The following is a 20721-nucleotide window of genomic DNA, read 5'->3' as shown; positions in this document are numbered from 1 at the left end:
ACTTGCAGTTAGTTGTACGTTGAACTCTATGATATAATTTGTAGTAATACAAATTAAAAAAGGTCGAAGTCTTATTTATTGCATCTTATTAATAAACAGAAATATATGGTACAGTTATTTACAATGAGTGCAGTACACAAAGTAAATTCAATTAATTACGTATCAGCAGATCAATCGGCAAATCCGCAATGGTTTGACAGACTGAGCTGTTGGCATGCCTGTGCAAGCTCGCATCTAAACACGCAGCGTGAACATGTTGAAACGCCTCTATTGAAGATCGGCTGTCGTACTCTTTGCGCGCGGTTTTTAAAAATTCTTAAAAAATTTTGTATGTTTTTCATTTTATACATATTATGATTCAGTGGTAAACCAAAAGAAGAATTTGAATAATCATAAATACGCAATAACGCAATTACATAATACTACTTAAAGACATGTACGCGTACATAAAACGTATCTATCATTTAGTAGCTCCTGTTTCCTTTCATTTAATGATAAGGTGCAAAAAATAAGACTTCGTTTATTTTTAACTTACAACTAACTGCAAGTGCTAAAATTATAAAGTTAAGGACACTCTAGAGGAGTAAGATTTGTCGCTCTTGCTCGTTATTATTAGTTGTTAATGCTTTTATTTATAATCGCGGTGACAAAAGTCAAAATCCCTACGAGAGACCGGCAATGAGTAAATGTATCAATTGTATAAAATAAAAACGTAGAATGCACGAAGAGCGCGACCGAGTGCGGCGCCGCGCTTGCGGCCTAGTGGATCGTCAAGCGTCGACGGATTTCTCGTTCACTCAAATCGCCTTAGCTCCGGTTCTAATCAATATTTTTGCATTAAAAAAAACGGATTTATTTGTCTTGGACTGTAGAATCGTTTGGTGATCATTTAATAATCTCAGCACACTACGGAGGAAGCGTGGAAGCCGTTAAACAATTAGATCCTCTGAAAACGGACGATTTTTGTTTAATTAACATTGCGATATTTTCAGTTGCGGTCAATATTTATAAAAAAATAAAATACAGTTGTGTTCCTCTTTGAATAGCGAACATTTTGGTATGTTTCCGGAGTTCACAACTTGCATAGCAAAAAAATTATTAGCCTTGTAAACAATGAAATTTTCCGTTCGCATGGGTTTTCCTTGGTTTATTTGCAAAATCTCTGGTTCTAATAAACATTTTTCAATTTGAAAAAACGAGCTTATTTTTTATTAAATTTGGGATCATTTGATATGTCGCAGGGTCCTGTACCTTAAATAGGTAAAAAGTTATGAGCGTTTAAACAATTAATTTGTTAATAACTTTTTAATTTGACCACTTACGGCTTGGCACCTTCGAAAATCGGATTCAGGAGGCCAAAATACATAAAAATAACTTAGGTTGCCTCACGGACATTGAAGGGCCACGAAAACCCCCCTTGCTCCTAGACTAGTAAATCCACAAGAACATTACACTGAAGGTCGCAAGATAGAAGAATCCTCGGTAAGGTTGAGGTGATGTCAGACCCTAGTCTGCTGTTTTAAAATTAAGCTATTAACTCGGTACTGCTTAAAATGGTACGAGAAACAAAATTGACAAGAGTAAGAGAAATCAGATGAAAACATCAAATAAAAACGAAACTATAGCTTAAAGAAAAATTCGGAAGCTGAAATAAGGCCTGAAATTAAGTGGGAGGGGGATGAGTTGAAATAAAATAATTGAGGGCCGGGATGCAAGAACCGGGCGAACGCTCAAAACGAGTAAAACTTTTGTCCAAGTGAAGAAAGTATAGATGTAAAATTTTGTTTCGAATTTTAATTTTTAAAACATTTATTTTAATAGGAAATTCAATTGCGCATCTTTTTTTTGTCGTAGAAAAAGTTGTATCTTTTTTAGCTTTCGAAAAAAATGAAAAACACTATTTTTTCACCAAACCAAAATTTAATTTCTATTTTGACTTCAACTCGTGCTCAGTCACTCAATTTTCGGAATTTCGTAATAAAATTTACAGGGATTACGCTTTGCACTGTTATAAGAGTAACTGTAAAGTTAAGAAGTTGAAATATTTACATGGGAAAAAATTAATAATTTTTTTTTCGTCACGTCATCAAAATTGGACATTGATACTTTCCAGCGCTTGAGGAGTCGAGCGAATATTGAGCTAGAAAGAATTTCCAGCGACAAAGTTGTTCAGTAAGGAAGGAATACAGAAGATTTTTGTAAAATATTACTTCGATTAATTCAACGGTTTAAAAACTATGATTGTTTTACTTCTAGTGCAGTCGCTGCTCGCGCATAGCAAGAGCGTCCCCCGCGTCTCCCGCGTCACCGCTCGGATAACCGAATTCGATCGACAGCTGGTTGAAAGTACACAATGAAAATTAAATAAGTACTAAAAATAATGTTTTCTTATCAATATATTATACTTTACTCTTTAGGCTTATTGAATAAATTATAGAAATTCTTTCAAAACAAATTTAAATTATAGAAAACTGTCATCATTAAAGCCTACCTTTTATAGTGCACTCTGCTATCTTGACAAAACAAATTTTTAAAAAATGGTCATTTCTGCTTCGTTCTTTAAATAGTGCACATTTAAAGATTTTTTCCAAAACAAATAGTGTGTCAAACATTTTAATTTCTTTTTGGATTTCAAACGTCCTCTTTTCTCGGACTTTAATGCGCGTTTAGACAGTTGAAAATTAAATTTTATTGTATTTCATATTTATACCAATTAAACATACTCCATTATTCTCATTTTAATGCTTTTTAATTTAGTCTTCCTTATCTTTCCCAATTCTTACAACTATGTATTGGAAGAATTTTTTGTACAAATTTTTTCCAGACTGACATAAATACTTTAACAAACATTTTACATATTTCAGTTTTTCTTCAGTGATTCCGATGCATTTCGGTTTAGGATACTATAGTAGTTTGTCAAATTGACATGTCATTTGAAATTGAATCTTTTTTGGAGTGCCGTCATACTTTTCATAAACTTCAACTGAGATGTTCGAACTGTACACTATTTTTATGGTCTTTCGTATTTGAAAACCTTTAGGTTATTATTATTAATTCTTGGAAGAATTCTTTAAGTGTGCACTATTCAAAGATCGTACTTTCAACAAGCTGTCGATCAAATTCGATTATTTCGAAAACTAACAAAGCTACAACTTTTTTCATAAGGAAAAAAGATGCGTAATTAAATTTCCTATTAAAATGTATGTTTGAAAATTAAAAATTAAAAACAAAATTTTCCATCTCTACGGGCACTGCGACTAGCGATGCTCCGGATCTTCGCAATTCCAACAACCGAACCGTGCAATGTTGCGGAGGAATTCTAGGGTACGGTGTTAACATTTTTGGGTTTGGGAAGATTTAAATTCAGGAGGGAGGGAATTTGTTTTAGTGGGGTTCGGGGTCTGGTTACGAAATTCTCTTCAAAGATGGAGTGAGGATTAGCGGGGTCATCAAAAAAGGGCCTAGGGGAAGTAGGTTTGATGCGGGAGCGTAAGTGTAGGGGAACGGAGGTGGTTTGGGTCGATGCGTACCGTGTTGGGGTGGGCTCAGTAGTCTGCACTGCACGATGACAACCAGAAGATCTGAAGAGTATTCCGACTGCCCTTTGATGGATGGGTCCTCGAGGATCAAGGTCATACATCGTAGGGAAGTCTTCCAATGTTACTTCTTCCGTTGGCATCTCACGGAGGACTAAGGAGGAGGAGACCGTCATAATTCTTCTCTAAGCCTCTTAGGCTTCTAGTAGTGCCGGAAAGAAACCGGAGAATTGATCGAAAAACTTATCCATCAGCTCAACGTATGGCTGGAGGTATTACCATCTGGGACAAACTTCGTGATTCTTAGGATCTACCATTGGATCGATATCTGAGGAGAAAGTAACGACTCATCGTTAGAGGATACAGCAGGCTTGAGGTCTTGAATATGGGACTTGCCTATGAACTTATGAAAAAGGTCACAAAGTTCATATACAGGGGGAGATAGAACTTTTGAAACTCTGTAGGGGCCCAGGTATATGGAACATAGTTTTGCAAAAACATTCTTAATTTTTGAAAAAGAAACTCGACAGCGAGAGAATACTAAATCTCCTTTATGAAACTTTAATTCTCTCCCCCTAAGATTATAGTATTTAGATTGTTTTTAACACGCGTCATCTAAATTTTTTATCACCTAGTCGCGCTTTGCTTTGATCTTGTCCATTCTCACTTTCCAAGATTCAGAATTTAGGGATTTAATTTCGGTTTTTGAGTTCACTTGTTTTTTAATGGAATTTTTGGGTTGAGGATCTCCTCCCAAGTTTAGAAAAACAGGGGAAGAGCTAACTAAACGATAGTGTTGTTAACAAATTCGGTTCCGATATCCGCAAGAAATATCTGGGATGTTCCCCACCGATGAATGATACACTCACAAAATGTGGCCTCTATTTTCTTGCCTGTTGCTGCGCGCTAGTCTATATATTTTATCCACTTCGTCAATAAATCCTGCAATGTGAAGATATATTGAAATCCAGATTTAGTTTGTGGAAGGGGGCCCATAATAACGACGCCTACCACTATCTAGGGTTTTTCTACCACACGATGTCCCATTTGACCAGCCGGTGCTTGTTCGTCAACTTTGCACATCTGATAAGTGTTGCATTTATTCACGTATTCATTTACGGTCTATTCTATCCGAACGGACTCTTTTTCATCGAGAGCCGATACTAGTATCTATAATTCCGCTTATTTGAGGTAGTGGGTATGCCTCTTTAGTTGTAACTAAATTATATTTCTGGAAGCCTATACAGTATCGGTTACCGCCATCGGGTTTTCGTGCCATAACTATCGGTGAAGACCGACCACTATTTGAGGGGTCGATAATGTCATGGTCTAAGATTTTATCATCTTTAGTAGTGATCTCTTGCATGACTTTTAGGGATACTAAATATTATTATTATATTATACTATATTATTATTATAAATATTATTATTTCGGGGTAGGCGTGACACACTCAGTTGGGAAAGGAGTAATGTGAGGAAGGGATATACCATTTTCAGATTGATCAAAAATGTTCGTGTTCTTTATTTATATAACACGTTCGCACCGCAACACTGCTACAACCCAGGTTGCTGTTCAATTTCTCTAGAAATCATCACAATTGAAGATCCTCACAAATTTGTTATGTAAGATTCCCCACTTGGGTCCATTAATGCCCAGGGTCTTTTGTTTTAGGCGTTGTTCACTCTACTCACACTCTTTTTACTAACTCTTTTCCGCCATACTTTTCTAGCTTCTTTGACGTCCATGTATTTTTTCATGCAGGCTGTCGTATTTCGGTGGCATCTTATGGCTCCTCTAACTAGGGTCTCATTTACACATTCTAACCATTCTTTGCGGGATCTGCCTCTGTGCTGGCTCCCATTTACTTTACCTTGATATACTTGTTTCGTTAGTCATGTATTTGGGATTCTTTGAGAATTATCTCGTTAATCACTTTGTCCATCAGAGTTTTCCCGCATATTATGCGCAAGAGTCTCATATCAATTGCATTAATTTTACTCTTATCTCTTTCTTGAAATGTCCATGTCTCGCTACCGTATAGTACAGTCGGTACAAATATAGAATTATGTATTGCCATTTTAGCTTTATTTGATATATTTTTACTTCTGAAAAGGAGCCCTGCTCTACCAAAAACCTTTTTACCTTCGTTTATGCGTCTACCTAATTCCTCATCTATCTTCGCTTCCCCAGTATATAAGCTACCGAGGTATACGAACTTATCAACTTGTTCGAATCTCTCATCATTAAATACAACATTGCATAGTGTTTTCTCACTCTTTCTTTTGAACAACATAGTTCTTGTTTTATTTGCGCTAATTTTGAGGCCCATGTTCTTCATGCTTGCATTCAGTTTATTCAACATTCTTTGCAAGTCTTCGATTGACTGCCATAACAACCTTATCATTTGCGAACGCTAACCCACGTAACCTTACTATTTCGAGATCCATACTTTCTTCTTCGAGAAGAACCATTCTTAACACTAGTCCATTCATAATATAAATTAACATGAAAACATAATGCATACATGTCTAACTCCTTGAATAATATCCTAACAGTCACTCAATTTTCCATTTATCCTTACACTCGCTTTTCTACTCGTATATATTATTTTTATAGCTTGTAGGACCCATCCATTTACTGTATACTCTTACAGGACTTACCAAAGTTTACTTCTATATACCTTGGCAAAAGCTTTTTCTAGGTCAACTAATGCACAGAAAACTTTTTTCCTACTCTCAAACCTTTTTATGTGATTTGGTTTAAGCTAAATATTTGATCCGTAAATGACCTTCTTGGCATAAAGCTACTTTGGACTTCCCAAATCTTTGCTTCTGTTATTTTCATTACCCTACGAATGAGTATTTTTGAGTATATTTTACTTACGGTATTTAAAAAGCTTTTTTCCAATCATCTGGGACGTCTACCATTTCGAAACATAATTTTATCAACTCGCACAGTGTATATGCAGAGTTGCCACAGACCTTGAAATCCTTGAAAAGTCAGGGAACAAAAAAATAGCTAGAGAAATCAGTGAAAAGTCAGTGAATTTTGAAACTGGGTCAGGGAATTTTTTTAAATACCGCTGACCAATCATCGTTCACGGATAGGGCCGTATTCTTGCTTCCTTTAAAGTCGTGTTGTATTTTCTTCTCTTCTTTTGCTCTAATTTTATCTTTACTTTCCTTAATTAATCGTTTGAGTATTTCTTTCCTAATTGCTAAGACCTTCGATTTTCAAAATTCTACTGTACACTTTTGCTCAATAGGTGGATGGTAGTTCACGTTGATTATATCCTGTCAAATTATTTAAACCAGGCCGTACCGTAAGTTCGCATAAGTCTCGTATCATAATTTTCTGAAACAAATTGGCCTCTTTTACTGTAAGCTCTCTAAGCAAATTGCAACATTCAGGGAGCTCCTCGTCCAGCTCAAAATAATAGACCTGAAGAGGTCCACATTGACTTAGACTATTTTCATGAAATGTAAACCTATTGCAAAATCCACTGACTATCAGTTGTGAACTCGGAAAGAAACCACTTGTACCCGATCGTGTAATCATCGTAAGAGGGGTAGAGGTCCTCGAAGGCTGGTTGCGGTTGACGTGATGGATTGACAACATAAGATCTACGAGAGTGGGGACCTATCCCCACTCTCGCTGGCGCAGGTAGAACTCTGGATCATCCTCACACGCGTGGGGGTAGTTTCTCAGGGGGCTGTCATGTGCGTCACGCCGAGATTGACTATTGTAAGCGGAGGGGGGCGTCAGCGAACGTTACCTGAGAGTGACGAAAGGGATTCATGGCACTCAATCCGTATCGATGGGAATTAATCTCGAAAGGGTTAAAATCTCGATCGCCACAGGGATCGGACAAATGTTGTATACGGCGCCAACTTCGCATATGTCTATAAAGATCTACTTCAGAATCCAGGAGCTACCTAACGTTCGCTTAACCTGAATATAATTCATCGGATTCGCGGTAACGATAAATAATACCAGTTTCTTCTTTGTGACTAATTCTAGCCCGCGTCATACGAGGTGAATCTTCGCCTCTGTTTATATTATTATCACGTAAGGTATCTTTTTGTCGTGGTCTACCGAAATAGTTCTGTTCACACTCAAATCTTACAGAGGAATACCTCAGCAGCTCGTCCAAACTAATAAGGCTTTATGTGCTTTCGAAATAAGAAGAATCTATTTCGGTCTGCGAAGCGACGTTCCCCACTCTTATTTCGAAATTATCCCCTGGATGGTTGCTAAAATCTTCCCGGGATGTATCATCCATATCTAATTGTTTTAGAGAATTTTCACCTTCAGCTTAATCAAGGTTTTCACGAGGAGTGACTTCTGCTATGTTCAGGGGATTTGAATTTGATCGCACTGCGTGCCACAATCGCTCGCGCAAGACAGCGAAATGCGCAATAATTGGGAGATTTATAATCTCTAACTCCGTAATGAGACCTTCTTTATTGAGGTAATAAGCCCGCAAAACTGGTTCCCTATTTTTATCCATTTGAAATGGTTTTTTATTTTCAAAGGATGTTTGATAATAAAAGAAATAGGGGAATAGAGTTTAGAAAGTGCTACAGTGGTATTCGATAATTGTAGGTCGTGTGAAAATTAAATGTAATTAGAGAAGTAAAAGTATCGAGGACAAAACTGTTTGTAAACAAGGTGATCAGAGAAAAATATAAATACAGATTGAAGCAGTTCAGAATATTTGTTAAAATAAAAATATAATTATGCATTCAGAATGGGAGGCCAATATTTATATTATGCTACTGAATGACCTCTCGTGAATTTGAAATCGAAAGAATTCTATGTATCTTAAGAATATAGCTATTACATGAAACGGGATCGAATTGAAAGAAAGTCGACAATTTCCTGCGCATTCATCAATAAAAAAGAGAGGGGATGAACGGGTCTGATGAATGGAGAGACCTACAATACGAGGACTGATCAATGAACGTCCAGAATGTAACAGAGGAATAATATCCTTGAGTAAAAGAACCATTATTAAGTGTAAAAAAAATATAACACGAGAATTATAAATTATTTTAATTTGTGCAAGTGTTTTCACAGATTTAAAAAACTTAAAATTGTCCATTCTTGGGAACAGTGGATAAAGTTCTTATTCAACTCTTTTTAATTCGGGAGATTAGGAACCTAATATATAAGGTTCAAAAATAATGCCGAATACTTTTATTTAATTGAAATATATGCCAGTGAAACATTTTAATTTGTCAGCGTTTTACTACTGTAAGAAATCTGAGTAGGATTTTCAACCCGTTGTCATTTGGGAGATAATTTCAAAAAGAGATTCTCAATTGTAAAATGCCATAAAATCAAGTAAAAATGATTCGCTAATTCAAATATGTGGATTTTTTTATTCTAGGAAAATCAGATTAAATCCCAGAATGATCTCAAAAATCCATAACCATTTGGAAATTGTATAAAGCTTAAAAAAGAGTGAAAACAATTTACATTAGAAATGCGAATCGATCGAAATATAGGTCTAACAAATGTCAGAGTTCCTTGGTTAAAAAATTATCCTGTTCCAAAGTTTTCTGGTACAAACCATGAACGTCCTATGATGTTCTTGAACGACTTTGAACAATATATTAGAGCTTGAGATGTTAGGGCATACGATTTTTATTTTGTGGTTCAAGCTTGCTTAGAAGATATTGGAAAGAGAGTGGTGGAATATAGTTCGTGAAAATATGAGTAGTAACATTGTATCATTTAAATCAAAATTCATAAAAAAGTTTTGGGATGAGGACATCAGATTCAAAAACGGGAAACATCGGCATTATGGTTATTATATACCTACAAAACTGACTATATCCAAAAACGCAATTAAAATAATAAATAATGCTGGAGACCTAATTCCAACATCCTCTGAAGGTGAAATAATAACCTGTCTATCGAGACATTTCACAGAGGATGTCAGGGCCGCGTTTGTTATTCGGAATATGAAAACTTGCGACGAATTCATACAGTTTCTGGAATGTTTGGATCAAGCTGGGCCACTGAATGATAAGGAATATATTTACCACGTAACAGTTCGGTTTATGACCAAACCCTTTATAAAAAAAGGAATAATTATCGCCATAATAGCCGGAAAAATTTAGAGAAGATAATCGATATTATAATCAAGCCAATCCCTGCGGCTATCAAAATCAAAAGTTATAACCGCGTTTATGATGGTCAAGCTCGTCGAGTAAATCGAAATAAAAACTATCATAATTGTGGGTTTCACGATGAAAAAAATCAAGGTTTTGAGAACAGAAAAAATCGAGATGGATTCGAGGGTAGAGGTAACGGATACCAAAGTCAAGGGTTTGAAAACCGCTAAAATCGAAATATTGACAATCGGGAATTAGGTTATAATGCTTTCGGCGATCAGTCTCGTAATTGTGAACCAAATCGTGGTCAGTACTACGGTGACAGGCAAACACGTAGCTTGGAACAACAATGTATGTACAATGATTCTCCAAGTAGTAGAAATGACTCGGGAAATACATGAGCCTTGATTTGGTGACAAGTTATGTGATAGAGGCAAACTAGGGGCCAAATAACTGAAAAACACCTCTTACTTTAGATATGCGTAGGGGTTTGCTAGAAAACGAAGATAATGAAATAATAAAAAACCTTGATAAGTGTCCAGTAATTAATTTCGAAACACAAAAAGTAAAGCTCTAATTGAGAATGCAGCTTATGTATTTTCAATTGTACCTAAGTTAAACAAAGAATGCATAATTGGGATAGACTTATTGAGACTTATTGAGATCCAAAGAGAATAAGTTCGATTTTTAATCTCGAAAATTGTCATCCCAATGTTATAAAATAAATTGTCCACATTGAAACGTATGATAATGCTCAGAATCAATTCGTACTAACTGATAATGAAATTAAAGAAAAAGTAGCTCAATGCACTGCTTTATAATCAAATGAAAAAGAAATATTTTTTAAATTAATACAACGATATAAAGAAGTTTTCTTGAGAAATGCGGGTAGGGTCGATGTATACAAACACGAATTACAAATCGACGGCAAAAGACCGTTTTTGATGCGAACCTATCCCTAAAGTTAAGTCAACATTAGATTTAGTTAGAAGCTTTTGGCAATCCCACTTCCCGAAAATTTAATGAAATATGCTGCATTTTTACATGAAGGTAAATGTCATGAATTTAGGGTCACGTCTCTTGGTTTAAACACAAGTACGGCGCCACTTGTAAAGACAATAGACTTAGTTTCGAGAGGTTAACTTCGAAAAATATCATTATTTTGTCTTGAACTAAAATTCCTAGGACACATTTTAAGACATTTGGAAATAAAACCGGATCCTCAAAAAATAAAAGTTATTCATGAATTTCCGACGCCAACAAATTAAAAAGAATTGAGAGATTTTCTAGGGTTAATAAATTACTACACAAAATTAAACAATGAAGATGCTCGAGAAATAGTACCACTCCTTGAATTGCTAAGAGTAGAAAGCAGATGGATTTGAGACTTTGAAAAAGATGATGCATTCAAAAAAGTGAAGGGGTTGTTTTGTGAATTCGTTATTCTCACTTACCTCGATTTAAGTAAGCTCTTTTACTCAGAAACTGATGCGAGTGACGTAACATTAGAAGCCGTGGTTTATCAATCAGATGAGGAGGGGAACCATTTACCGGAACATTTAGCAGAACTCTCAAGGGATTGGAGCTTTCGTACTATACCACGGAAAAAAGGCTACTAACAATTGTGTGGGCTCTAATAAAATGTAGATCCTATTTTTTGGGTGCCAAAAATAATCATTCATACTGATCATAAGGCACTCACTTTCTTGAAAACCTGTAAATTGGTAAGCGGAAGGCTCACCCGTTGGATTATGGCGATTTAAGACTACTGGTTTGAAATACAACATATTGAAGGACGAAACAACGTAGTTGCCGATATTTTGAGCAGAATACCATCCCATGAATCATGATATCCATTTCACTTAAACGAAGGAAAGATCTTCCTATACGCATTGGCAAAAGGACCCTTGTCGGAGCTTCAAAAACGATTGAAGAACTTTATTCAAAAGTAAAAACAAGATCCTACCCTACAGCAAAGGTTTAAAGAAATTAAAGAAGAGATAGAACACAAAAATTCGAGATCCATGAAAATCTAATCTACCTAAAAATCAAAGAAGGAAAGAAACTTTGTCTAACCGGCAGCATTATTTTCAATATTATAGACGAATGCCACGAATTATATGCTCACGTAGGTGCTCAACGAATTTTCAGGGTGCTAAATGAGTGTTTTTACTATCCTCATTTTTCTAAAACAATTAGAAGAAGATTAGCAAGTTGTGACTCGTGTCAGAAGAACTAAGTCACCAACGAAACTTGTTATTCAGAAATAAGAAACTACGCAAAAAAAGCCTGGAGAAATCCTCTCAATCGATTTCTATGGGCCACTACCAGCTTCTAAAGATGGTTTCAAGTATATTTTGTCTATCGTTGATACTTTTAGCAAATATGTCAAATTATACCCAATAAGGAGGAGCACAACCAAGGCTGCGGTCAATAAAATTTTCAACGATTATGTTCAGAAGTTTAGAAAACCTGGCAAAATTATGATTGACCACGGAACCTAGTTTACTTGTGAGCAATGGCTGGATAAACTGAAGGAGGAATGAATACAAACTATATTTTCATCAATTTGCCATCCACGGAGCAATGTTATTGAAAGAATCGACAGAGAACTATCGAGATTCTTCATAACTCTCATTAAAGACCTACATAACTCTTGTTGGAGTTGGATAAGAATCATCGAACACTGCATGAATGAAAAGCACCATGAAACAACGAAGTTTACCCCAATCGAGATCCAGCTGAACAAAAAGTCAAAAAGAGAATGTGAAAGTTGGATAAAAGTACCTCTACTAACTCCCAATATAGAATACGAAAGAAAAATTGAGATGGCCTACGAGAACATCATCCGGAAAGCAAAAAAAAGAGCGGAGGCATTAAATCGGACCCAAAAAGATAATGAAACTAAAAGTCGATGACAAAGTTTTACTGAAAATCTTAAACAAATCTGACAAAGGAAACAAGACCTTAATCAAATTTCTGCAAATCTACGACGGGCCATTCGACATAAAAAAGGCAATAAAACCAAAGTTAGAGTAGGAATAAAATTCTAGTTACTTATGTCAACTTTATGTAGATGCGAAATTAAATAATAAGTAAACACAACGAAGAACGAACTCGCATTACGAAAATAGGAATGTAGACAAATGTATATACTCATAAAAAATTAAGCGATTCAGAGAAAGGATCAGTCATAAGTACAATAAGTTTGAAATGGGAGACACAATACGAAGTAAGCCACATTATAAACACACAATATTATGTGATAAGAAAATAAGAAAAGAAAGATAGACTATTATAAAAAAAATGAACAAACGCACAAAACTACACAAACAACAAAATATATCTATTCATAAGACATAATGAGCAATAAGAGCTAAAATAAAATTAAGAAGATAAATAAAAATAAAATAAAGAAAAAGAATACGATCGAATTATACGTTTAAACAAAATTTATATATGTATACATTTAGGGCAGGGCTCGCCACTTCAAGCAGGTGCTGACTGCCACGACAAGTGTATGGCTGCCACCAAGTTTTTCTGTCATTTTTTTCTTCGTTTTCCAAGAATCGAAAAAAGGGTTACGGTCACGGTAAATTACGTCTCGTCGTCATTCACGCCGGGGGGTCTGAAAGTTTGTACTCGAATTTACAATATATTTCATTTCCAATTTCATTTTAATTTATAAAGTGCATCAAATTTGCCTGCAAATTAAATCTCCAAATTAATGCTTTAAAAAGGAGGACAAATTTAGAGAATTTTGGATTAAAATTCATAAAGAGTAAAGAAAAACGACGGCCGCCAAAATCCCTTCTTCTTTATTTTGAAGAGTGTGAACTCTACTTCGAATTGTAAATTTTGACAATTGTCCATTAAAAATGTACTTATTCTTATTATTAAATTCAAGAAATAATGTAATATGCCACACACTGGACAATTTTTTTTTTAATTAACTTTATTTTCTTATTAATATTTAACTACTCATTACTCACTAAACTATATAAATATTAGAAAATAAAACGTTTACATTCATTTCTATACAATATTTTATTTCTGAGAAGGATAATGTCTTCAAAGCTCGGCGAACCCGCGGGCTTGTCCAAGCGGGAACCCGTCGAACGACAAGATTTATTAGGGCCAGTTTGACCTAGTCTCTTGGCTGCCACTGGCAGCCATTGCAGCCAATGACTGCCTTCTGGTGAGCCCTGATGTAGGATATAATGTATAAGGCACAATAAAATAATTATGAAAAGCGAAAGAAAGCTAAGGAACGTACACGAAAATGAAAATAATTAAAGCATATGGAAAAGTACATCTACAAGAAAAATAATGTAAATGGATAGAAAACACCCAGAGTACACTTGGTGGGCATAACAAAAAATATAGATTCTCCATCTCTTTCATATTAAATAATACATTTTGTTAATTTATAAATTACACATTTTGCGCCCCCACTGGGTATTCATGTTGCGCGTATATACACGCCGCAAAATTTCGTGTTAGGGTGATTGTAAACATGCTCGAATTGTGCCACACCTTGTGCACGCACTTCAATTACAATCACAAAATGTGGGCGAACATGGTGAATTTTGGCATGCATGTCATGCGCGCATCGACATGCGCGTAACATGCGCGCAAGAATTGTTATCTGAGCAATAACATTAAAATTTAAGAAAGGTTACATTAATTCAGTATGCAAATGGCATTCGATCTAACAGGATCGCGCAAGATAAGCACGAAGTTAGAATTTCATATAGTAAGAATTCATTCAGTTTTCAAATTACGAGAAACGTGCAATACAAACGTTGAAATGCTCTATCAGGTATATTGCAGACTTTCATCTGCAAGAAATATTACAGTTTTAAGTGAACAATAAAACAATATTACAATATTAAAACAATAAGAACAAAGTAGAAAGAAAACTCAAAATAGCACCTAAAATGAATTTAAAAACAAATAAATAGATAAACTAATGTAGAAGCCGAATGTAATAAAACAATCAACAGCCTTAAAAAAAGGAAAAGAAAAAAGTCAAACCGTTTTTTTAAAAAATTTTTTTTTGTGGTAGAAAACGCAAAATTAACGCCGCCAATTAAAAAAATTGGTAGAAGCAGGAACACAAGCATATGGGCGAATGGTAATAGGGACAATGGCCAAATTAAACTTTAAGAGCAAACATGAGAGCTTGGCTAACACGATCATACACACACAGTCAAATAAACATTTAAACAATTTTTATGAAAAAATGCACATTTTGATCATTTTTGGATGAAAAGGTTTGATTTTTTTACGGAATCACTTTAAAATGTTTTTCCTAAGACTACTTGCTATCATATTTTTTATAGTGACCAAAAAATGTTAATTATTTAAACAATTTCTATGAACAAGTGCGCATTTTGACAATTTTTTTCACGAATAGGCTTATTTTTTCGCAGAATTAATTCGAAACATTTTGCAAAAAGGTCTATGCTATCATATTTTTAGTAGAAACAGAAAAGGATTATTATTGAAACGATTTTCATTAATAAATACAAATTTGGACCATTTTCACATAAATAGGCTTAATTTTTTGTTTAAATCATTGCCAAATATCTTGAAAAAGAATTCTTACTGTCATATTTTTTATAGTGACCTGATATATAACAGCAAAAAGTTCTGCCATGTTCCATGTCCTCGTAAACCACACATCTATAAACTCCAAACCCAAAAAATCTTGACCCGAAATCAATTAGACTTGAAACAAATAAAGTCCAATCGTCTAATAAATCTGTCAAATGCAGAAGATATGACTTATACATTCCAGAAATCATAAACCTCCAACCTGTAAACTTCAAACCTAAAATCTTTAAATCTATCAAGTGGAAACCTACAAACCTATAAATCTGAGTCATTTATCTACAAACCTATAAATGATAAGGCACTAAACCTATAGTCCAGCCCTATCCGACTACTTGAAAAAATACCCATAAATATAAACTATTGAAAACATTTTATATTGAAAATAATTGCATGAAGTTACTTTAAAAAATGGATTATTATCATTTAGCGGAAGTTTTCGCGAACTGAAAATGGTTGGACAAAGGTGCATCGTACCGAATTGTGATTCCGGGTAGGATGTCCCTAATAAAGAAAAGAGTCATCATTTTACTGTTCAATCTGAAGCAAAAAAAATTGTTAGCATGGGAAAAGGCGATTTCGAGGAAAGAGTACATTTTAAAGCCGGGAATGCTGGTATGTGAAATACACTTTTTACATGAAGATATAGTTTGGAAACGTGAAGTGAAGAATCCTGCTGGAAATGTTATGGTATCGGTATTACATTGTTTACCTTTTTACATTTTGAAAACTTGAATGAAATTTACAGTGTGAAATAAATATTCGCAGTCTATATTAAGGAGAAGAAATTTATCATAGAACAAAAGTCAAAAATTATTTTAATTAAATTTTTTCTTACGAGAAAATGGAATAATATTCTATTCTAACCTCAAAGAAATGTCAAGACATATTTGATTCAGATTAATTGAATTTGAATTCAATATTTTATATTGATTGTACTAGAACACTAAAACTAGACACAATTTAATATTTATTACGAAAAATGATTATTAGACTGTGATTGATTCGTTCAATGTGATTCTCGAATGTGATTATACTATTTAAAAACAATGCCGCTAATTTAAAAATGAATTGACAATAATTTAATATATTTGCTACGCCACAGTATATAACAAAAAATTATATTTTTTTTATCAATGTGATTGATTAGTTATAATATTGTTGCAAATAATAAAGTAAATTTATCGATGTTATTTATAAACAAAAATAAAATTATTGCCAATAAATTAATTTTTCCACCTACACATTTAAAAAACCTTTTTAAATACAATGACATTTATTTGTCTAAGTATAACATATTACTTAATATCACTAACCATCAATTATTTTTTACTTATGTTAATTCATTTTGAAACTATATTTCCACGTGAATTATTCTCGCAGGTAATTACATGATTATTAATTGTTAATAATATTATTTTTATAATACTTTCACAATGTGTGGAAAACTATATGTATTTTAAGCTATTCTCTCTATCGCTATCAATGTTTCCTCAGATTTTTTTTAACAAATTATTATTGACAGTCTATGAATCTATTGTAATAGACTTAACATTAATTGTATAGTTAAAAAACATAATTATAGTTATTCACATTATTATTTCATAACAGTTGATGTTAAACTGTGTAGAGGAAGAAGTGGCGCCATCCGTCGGATATTTTCGGTACTACCACTTGGAAGTTTATAATTATGGCTGCATTCCATGCAAAAGCTTGGAAGTCGAATAGGACTGCTATAGTACATAAACTGTATACGTTTCCCGCAAAACTGTAAACATAATTGACAATGGGTGACGCGTCATCTACTCCATAGGTCTGACGCGTCACCTACTGTCAATTTTTTTTACAGTTTTGTGGGAAAAACAATCGACGATAGTTTCATAACCCAACTACGAGCGACATATAGCTGACGAGATTCTCAGAGTTTTTACTGTATTTTTTAAATATAAAATATATAACACTTGTTGTACTTTTAGTTTTATAAAATAGAACAAGTAAATTTTTCTATGATTCGTAATACTTATGATACTCCAATAAATTAAATCTTAGTTTCGTAAAATTAAAAATAGCTTCTATTAATTTTTGATCTGCTAAGTGTTGATCGACAATGTCTCAAGTACCTGACTAACTTAAATATTCATATTTATTCAAATAAATTTGGAATATCAATTACGCCAATAATTCTAAAGGAACAGACTTGCTCACAGGAAAATTGAAGTTAACGTACTCTCTGTCTCAAATCGAAGAACAATTGCTTATAAACAAAATAATAACAGTCTTTTTGACAGAATTGAAAAAAATGAATCAGCATTTCCCATAGAGGGGACAGGTTTCAACTTAAATATAAATATTTTTTAGAGAAAATTCTTGTCCTGAATATAGGAGAACTGGATAATGAAATTACAGACGACGAAAGTTCTGATGTCATAGTAAAAAAGGTCGACAATGCCCATCATTCGAGGAGGGTTCAAATAAAAGTAAAATAAGACGAGCAACAGCACTAGGTTTGTACCATGCATATGATGAACTGCAAGTGGTTTTGAAAGTAAAAGAAAAAGAAACACCTAAGGTAAACGATGCTAAGTCAGAAGATGAAACTGAGGAGAGTAAATACAATGAACCTCCCAATTTCATTTCAAATCCAAAAAAAAGAAATTCCCTAATTTTTTTTCGATTTAAACAGGTGCCGGTTGTGACTTGAAGTGTCCCGTGTAAAATGCATGGAAAAAATCACTGTTCTAAGATTTGGGAGTAATTTTGTATGGTTTGAAAAAATATTACGGGAAAGAATGGGGGCCTGTTGAGAATTATCAAACGAAAAATTGCATGTATCAGACGTATGGGTATGACACCCCCAACACATACCCACGTGTACCTGAAAACTATTCTTAAAACGAAAAATGTCAATTCTTCATGAACTCGACATTTTGAGCACAGCATTCTAGTCTTTTTTTACATAAAATAATTACTATTGGTCTAGTGGAATATTTATCAGTCATAATTAATTACTGATTAATGATTAATTTGATAATAATTTATTTCTCAGTTATATTTGAAATATAATTTTTATTTGAAAAAAAAAATAAATTTAATCTAACAATGTTGATAAATATTCCACTGAAAAAATATTAATAATGCTTATAAAAATATTTAGACAAATTCCATTTGTTTAAACAATTGAAAATAATCAACTAATGTTAATAAATATTCCACTAGACCAATAGTAATAATTTTAAAGAAAAAAAACGAATTTTCGAAAAAAATTGTTTAAATAATAAACAATTTATGAACCAATGTTACTGAATATTCCACTAAACTAATTTTTATACTTTTTAGGGGGGGGGGGGAGATTTTTGAAGAAAAAAATTATTCAAACAAATTCTATTAGTTTAAATAATTAAAAATTAATTAACCAATGATGATAATTATTCCACAAGATTAATAATAATAATTTGGAGTGAAGAAAGAGGAAAATACATTGGTTAAAAGGTCGATTCTATGAAGAATTGACATTTTTTGTTCTAAGGGTAGTTTTCAGTTACTCGTAGGGGTGTGTTAGGGTTGTCAAACCCATATGTCTGATGAATGAAATTCTTCGTTGGATAATTCTCTACAGGCCCTCATACTTTCCAGTCACATTTTTTCAAACCCTACAAAATTATTCCAAAAACTCAAAAAATTATTTTTTTCCATACATTTTACATGGGAAACTTCAAGCAAAAACCATCACCTGTTAAAATAAGATAATAAAAAATTAGAGAATTTATTTTTTTGGATTTGGAATAAAGTAAGGGGGGGGGGGATCGATGCCATCTAGCATGCAAAAAAAATTTGCCATGCATTTTTGGACCACTCTAATGTTTACTGATGCAAAAAGTAAGATTGTTACCCTAATCCATCGAAATTAATGATTTGGCAGCAAGTGTTTATTTTATTTCTTCACTCGGTCATACAATTCGCAGGATATTTCAACTTATTCATGAAAAATAACTTCAAAGTTGAAAGCAGGAACACATAGAATTTTTAGGAAAATGGGGTATGGACGGAGCTGGTGAACAACAAACGAACCTTAACAACAAAATGTCAATTCTTTATGAAATCGACCTTTTGAACACTGTTTTCTCTTTTTTTTCCTCTTCAAATTATTTATATTGGTCCAGTGTAATATTTATGACTATTGGTTAATTAATTTTTAATTATGTAAGTAAATAGAATTTGTTTGATTTTTTTTTCGAACGTTTTTTTTCCTCTTCAAATTATTACTTTTAGCCTAGTGGAATATTGAATAACATTGTTTTATTAATTTTTAATTGTCTAAACACATGGAATTTGTTTAAGTAATTTTTTTTTAATTTCGTTTTTTTCCTACAACTTATTACGATTGGTCTAGTGAAATATTTATCAATATTGTTTCATAATTTTCTAATTATTTAAACAAATTCCATGTGTTTCAAAAGTTTTTGTTGGTAATAATAATTTTTGTTAAAAAATTCAAAAAACAATTAATCAAACAATATTCTTAAATACTCCTCCAAAGAAATATGACTAATTTCTAATAAAAAATTATTTAAACAAATTCCATTTGTTTAAAAAATTGAAAAGTAATGAAATAATGCTAATAAATAATCCACTAGACAAATAGTAATAATTTTTAAGGAAAACAATTAAATATCGAAAAACATTATTTAAACAATTTCCATTGGTTTAAAGAATAAAAAATTAATAAAACAATGTTAATTCATATTCTACTACACTGAAAAAATAATTAGTTGCGATAAAACTCAATATTTGTAGAGTTGGTATTAGCTACAACAACTATTTCGATCGTAACAGTAACTAACCAATTTTGTATGGCAACAAGTCGCTGTTAGTTCTCCTATGAAGGTTATATTAGTGAGGTAAGTAATTTTAGTCACAACAAATAAATTAGTTAGATTTACCAGCAATTTATTTTCCAAGAAAAAAAGTAGTAAATGTTACAAGTTTCGCCCCTTGGCGATATTGGCAGAACTGAAATCTGGGAAGTGCTGCCAATATTTGCATCGAAATATCGCGGCATGTTTTCGATGATCACCATTTTAATCTGAATCTTTACGTAAAATGAGTAAACACGTGGAAAATATTGAAGAGCATCATATAGATCCTTAGGTTGTCCTCTTGTACGGCCTACGCTTGGGTACCTTTTCACGGAGGCCTGTTTTGAAATAATCGTGGAATTAATATTTTTCATACGATTTATTTCTAGTTACTTTGTTGGTTTATGGCAAATTTGGTTGATTGAGAACCTAGATGCGAACTCGACGTGTCAAATAAGTTCAAAGAAAACTTTAAAACAGGCCTCCGTGAATAATATCACAAACTAAAATAGTTGGGCCTTCTACTTTGTTAGTTGTCCCAACCAACTAGTTTTTTCAGTGTAGACTAATAGTACTAATTTTTAGAAAGA

At 33.3% G+C, this 20721-nt stretch overlaps 1 protein-coding gene across 1 annotated transcript in view; it reads right to left on the bottom strand.

Annotated features, from left to right (window-relative positions):
- LOC117172910 (protein unc-79 homolog) overlaps window positions 1-20721 on the bottom strand; it is a 600505-nt gene that overhangs the window by 528066 nt on the left and 51718 nt on the right. The window lies entirely within an intron of this gene.

This window comes from Belonocnema kinseyi, chromosome 5 (assembly GCF_010883055.1).
Source record: "Belonocnema kinseyi isolate 2016_QV_RU_SX_M_011 chromosome 5, B_treatae_v1, whole genome shotgun sequence".
Taxonomy (NCBI): Eukaryota; Metazoa; Arthropoda; class Insecta; order Hymenoptera; family Cynipidae; genus Belonocnema; species Belonocnema kinseyi.
Note: the sequence above shows the minus strand (reverse complement) of the source record. Positions and strands in the feature narration are given on the sequence as shown.